General features: G+C 48.2%; 2 pseudogenes; both read left to right on the top strand.

Annotated features, from left to right (window-relative positions):
* The first annotated feature begins 440 nt into the window (after positions 1 to 440).
* On the top strand, positions 441 to 2,789 carry LOC107990194 (uncharacterized; annotated as a pseudogene).
* Positions 2,790 to 3,574: 785 nt separating this feature from the next.
* Positions 3,575 to 5,557, top strand: LOC107990193 (uncharacterized; annotated as a pseudogene).
* The last annotated feature ends 282 nt before the right edge of the window (positions 5,558 to 5,839 follow it).

Genomic DNA, 5,839 nt, shown 5'->3' with positions numbered 1-5,839 from the left:
TAAGGGCTGTCCGGTCCCTGTACGATCGGAGTAGGAGCTTGGTTCGCATTGCCGGCAATAAGTCGGACCTGTTCCCGGTGCATTTTGGACTACGGCAGGGCTGCCCTTTGTCACTGGTTCTGTTCATTATATCTATGGACAGAATTTCTAGGCGCAGCCAGGTGACGGGTGGGGTCTACTTCGGGAGCCACCGGATTTCATCTCTGCTTTTTGCGGATGATGTGGTCTTGTTGGCTTCTTCGAGACAGGACCTGTAACATGCACTGGGGCGGTTTGCAGTCGGGTATAAAGCCGCTGGGATGAGAATTAGCACCTCTAAGTCCGAGGCCATGGTTCTCGACCGGAAAAAGGTGGTTTGCACCCTCTGGGTTGGGGAGGAAGTCCTGCCTCAGGTGGAGGAGTTTAAGTATCTTGGGGTCTTGTTCACGAGTGACGGTAGGATGGAGCGTGAGATGGATAGGCGGATCGGTGCAGCGGTCGCAGTAATGCGGTCACTGTATCGGTCCGTTGTGGTGAAGAAGGAGCTGAGCCGAAAGGCAAAGCTCTCGATTTACCGGTCGATCTATGTTCCTACGCTCACCTATGGTCGTGAGCTCTGGGTCATGACCGAAAGAAATGAGAGAGATGGGAGATTTAGCATATTAATTTGTTTTTTACAAATAAGTATCATTTAAAATGTATAGCAGTCAGTGCACTAATTCCCTTTATTTTATTTTTAAAAAATCCTGCAATGCATTCTCCACAGAATTTCTTTTAGTAACTCTCAGTCTCAATTACTAAAACTGGGTGTAATGATTATAAAAAACATAACGCAAAGGTTCACTGTGATCTGTCTGTGCCTTAAACAATGTTTAAACCTAATTTTCCCTGATCACATCTGTGCTGTGCCACCCAGCTCTTGGGGAGTAGTCTCTGCAGGTGCGTGTTTGTGTTTTGTTCAAAAGAGGAGCAGGAGCAGAGATGAGTTGGTGTGGAGTGACTGATGAGTTTGTAGAGGCCCACCGTGGACCTCATAACAGCCCCCGAGACAGCCATCAGAAACAACCGTTTAAACACCACAGAAGCCGAACAGCTCAGGTTGAAGGTCACTGCGGCACTCTCCAGTGCTAAACCTCCCCCTTCAAACCTGTCCCTCCCTGAGAGAAAATCACTGGCAGCACTCCAAAAAGACCCAGACGTCACCATCCTTCCAGCAGACAAAGGTAGGTGCACAGTTGTTTCAAACACAACAGACTACCAAGCTAAAGTCCAAACTCTTCTCAGTGATTCAGCCACATATGAATCCTTGAAGAAAGACCCCACCAACAGCTACAAAAAGAAGGTCATCGGCTGCCTCCAACAGCTGGAAAAGGACAAAGCCATAGACAGACCCCTGTACCACCGGCTTTATCCAGGAGAAGCCATTGCTCATATTTATGGTCTCCCCAAAATCCACAAGGAAGGAGCTCCACTCAGACCCATCATCAGCAGCATCAACTCAGTCACTTACAACACTGACAAACACCTGGCCTCCATGCTTTCACCATTGGCTGGGGACACACCACATAACCAACTCACAGGACTTCACCAACAAGTTAAGGGGGCTAAAACTGGACCCAGATGAGACCATGGTCTCCTACGATGTCACATCACTTTTTACATGCATCGCCACCACAGAGGCAGTAGCAACAGTGAGGACGAGCTTACTTCAAGATCGCACCCTGCCGGTAAGAACCAACCTGACCATTGACCACATTTGTGCCCTTTTGGATTTCTGCCTCTCCACCACTTACTTCCAGTTCAACGAGTCCTTCTACAGACAGACGCATGGCTGCACTATGGGCTCTCCTGTGTCTCCCATAGTGGCGAATCTCTACATGGAGGAAGTGGAGAGCCGAGCTCTACACTCCTACGTGGGAACATCACCCAGCCACTGGTTCCGATATGTGGACGACACTTGGGTCAAGCTCAAGGTCCATGTGGTCGACAACTTCACAGACCACATCAACGCAGTGGACAGGAACATCAAGTTCACCAGAGAAGATGTGAAAAACAACAGTCTTGCATTCCTGGACTGTGCGGTTCACATCTCAGAGGACAGACAACTCAACATAGAGGTGTACAGGAAACCAACCCACACCGACCAGTACCTCCGTTTTGACTCACACCACCCACTGGAGCACAAATTAGGTGTCATCAGAACCCTTCAGTCACGGGAAGACACCAACAGAGGTAAGATGAGAGAACAGGGACACATTAGGACAGCTCTCGAGACCTGTTGTTATCCCAGATGGGCGTTTTTAAAAACAAACAAAAAGAGGCCCACAAAGAGGAAGCACAACAAGAGGAGGGGGAATGTCGCCATTCCATCCATTTCAGGAGTTTCGGAAAAACTTTGGAGGATCTTTAACCAACACCAGATCCTCGTACATTTCAAACCTGGTAACACCCTAAGACAAAAACTGGTTCATCCCAAAGACAAGACTCGTAGGAACAAGCTGGACAATGTGGTTTACGCCATTCAGTGCAGTGAGGAGTGTACTGACCTGTACATTGGGGAGACTAAACAACCGCTACACAGGCGCATGGCCCAACACAGGAGGGCCAACTACTAAGGACAGGACTCAGCTGTACACATACACCTCAAAGACAAAACACACTCCTTTGAGGACAACAATGTACACATTTTGGCCAGGGATGACAGATGGTTTGAGAGAGGGGTAAAAGAAGCCATTTTTGTCAACCTGGAAAAACCATCACTCAACAGAGGAGGTGGACTCAGACACAACCTATCACCCACTTACAAAGCACTTTTAGGAACAATACCCAAAAGTTTCACCTCAGTTTCACACAACAAAGAGGCAGGTGACCAAAACCGTTCTGATGGGGACCACAACGACCCGTCAGACTCTTAACGACTGTTTACACTTTCACAGTTGACCCCAAGGCCCCACCTAACAGGGTCCACCCTGCTGAAATAGCTTTATTCTTTCTCACCTAGAGTATTTATTTGCTGTACTCCCCACCACCAGTTAGAACTGAAGAAGCCTCTTGGATTAAAGGTGAAACATCTTCTTTTAGAAAATTCACGTCCAGTTGCCTAACAGAACTTTATAAACTTGACCATGACCTGGATGACTGAGAATCTTCATAGACATTTTTCCACGCACTTTGGGATGGATACCCTCCACCTGGTGCGGGAGTACGAGAAAACTTCCAGAGAATTTGCAGACTACAGGAACCACCTGCGGTTTAATCTAAGGTGCAGACACCACAAGATAATCCCCACCAGCCTACGCCTCCTCTCAACAGTGAAAGGTCACAGGGCCGGGAACATCCTCCAGAAGGCACAATATTAGCAGCTTAATGAACGAGCCAGACAGGTTAATTTCACCATTGATGCCTTGAGGGTAAAACTCGACCAGATAAGAGAACAATTAACTATGCTACTTGTCCACGCACTTGGGATGGATAACTATCCAATGTCCAATGTCCAATCCAATTAACTATCCAATGTCATGGATGAGGTCTCAAAGTTTGCTGAGAAGGCCCATATGTTCCAACATAACAAAGGTAAGGAACGACAAAAACATAAATTCCTTATCCTCCAGTCCAGTCTGTCTGTCCAGTCCAGACAGACCACCGCCGCGGAATCGACACGAAACATCAGAGATGCCAACGCTACACGGCGGGCTCCCAGGAGAATTGGGTGAAGAATTTGTCTGACAGAATCCTCACCCAGCCAGAAAAGGACGTCCTGGACAGAGGACTGAACTTTGCGGTCGCTCCTGCACATATCCCCACCGTGGACCTCATAACAGCCCCCGAGACAGCCATCAGAAACAACCGTTTAAACACCACAGAAGCCGAACAGCTCAGGTTGAAGGTCACTGCGGCACTCTCCAGTGCTAAACCTCCCCCTTCAAACCTGTCCCTCCCTGAGAGAAAATCACTGGCAGCACTCCAAAAAGACCCAGACGTCACCATCCTTCCAGCAGACAAAGGTAGGTGCACAGTTGTTTCAAACACAACAGACTACCAAGCTAAAGTCCAAACTCTTCTCAGTGATTCAGCCACATATGAATCCTTGAAGAAAGACCCCACCAACAGCTACAAAAAGAAGGTCATCGGCTGCCTCCAACAGCTGGAAAAGGACAAAGCCATAGACAGACCCCTGTACCACCGGCTTTATCCAGGAGAAGCCATTGCTCATATTTATGGTCTCCCCAAAATCCACAAGGAAGGAGCTCCACTCAGACCCATCATCAGCAGCATCAACTCAGTCACTTACAACACTGACAAACACCTGGCCTCCATGCTTTCACCATTGGCTGGGGACACACCACATAACCAACTCACAGGACTTCACCAACAAGTTAAGGGGGCTAAAACTGGACCCAGATGAGACCATGGTCTCCTACGATGTCACATCACTTTTTACATGCATCGCCACCACAGAGGCAGTAGCAACAGTGAGGACGAGCTTACTTCAAGATCGCACCCTGCCGGTAAGAACCAACCTGACCATTGACCACATTTGTGCCCTTTTGGATTTCTGCCTCTCCACCACTTACTTCCAGTTCAACGAGTCCTTCTACAGACAGACGCATGGCTGCACTATGGGCTCTCCTGTGTCTCCCATAGTGGCGAATCTCTACATGGAGGAAGTGGAGAGCCGAGCTCTACACTCCTACGTGGGAACATCACCCAGCCACTGGTTCCGATATGTGGACGACACTTGGGTCAAGCTCAAGGTCCATGTGGTCGACAACTTCACAGACCACATCAACGCAGTGGACAGGAACATCAAGTTCACCAGAGAAGATGTGAAAAACAACAGTCTTGCATTCCTGGACTGTGCGGTTCACATCTCAGAGGACAGACAACTCAACATAGAGGTGTACAGGAAACCAACCCACACCGACCAGTACCTCCGTTTTGACTCACACCACCCACTGGAGCACAAATTAGGTGTCATCAGAACCCTTCAGTCACGGGAAGACACCAACAGAGGTAAGATGAGAGAACAGGGACACATTAGGACAGCTCTCGAGACCTGTTGTTATCCCAGATGGGCGTTTTTAAAAACAAACAAAAAGGGGCCCACAAAGAGGAAGGACAACAAGAGGAGGGGGAATGTCGCCATTCCATCCATTTCAGGAGTTTCGGAAAAACTTTGGAGGATCTTTAACCAACACCAGATCCTCGTACATTTCAAACCTGGTAACACCCTAAGACAAAAACTGGTTCATCCCAAAGACAAGACTCGTAGGAACAAGCTGGACAATGTGGTTTATGCCATTCAGTGCAGTGAGGAGTGTACTGACCTGTACATTGGGGAGACTAAACAACCGCTACACAGGCGCATGGCCCAACACAGGAGGGCCAACTCCTCAGGACAGGACTCAGCTGTTCACATACACCTCAAAGCCAAAACCCACTCCTTTGAGGACAACAATGTACACATTTTGGCCAGAGAAGACAGATGGTTAAAGATGCCATTTTTGTCAACCTGGAAAAACCATCACTCAACAGAGGAGGTGGACTCAGACACAACCTATCACCCACTTACAAAGCACTTTTAGGAACAATACCCAAAAGTTTCATCTCAGTTTCACACAACAAAGAGGCAGGTGACCGAAACCGTTCTGATGGGGACTACAACGACCCGTCAGACTCTTAACGACTGTTTACACTTTCACAGTTGACCCCAAGGCCCCACCTAACAGGGTGGAGCTGAAGTAGCTTTATTCTTTCTCACCTAGAGTATTTATTTGCTGTACTCCCACCACCAGTTAGAACTGAAGAAGCCTCTTGGATTAGAGGTGAAACGTCTTCTTTTCGTTGTGGTAAAGAAGGA

The sequence above is a fragment of the Cynoglossus semilaevis genome, chromosome W, assembly GCF_000523025.1.
Source record: "Cynoglossus semilaevis isolate Cse_v1.0 chromosome W, Cse_v1.0, whole genome shotgun sequence".
Taxonomy (NCBI): Eukaryota; Metazoa; Chordata; class Actinopteri; order Pleuronectiformes; family Cynoglossidae; genus Cynoglossus; species Cynoglossus semilaevis.
Note: the sequence above shows the minus strand (reverse complement) of the source record. Positions and strands in the feature narration are given on the sequence as shown.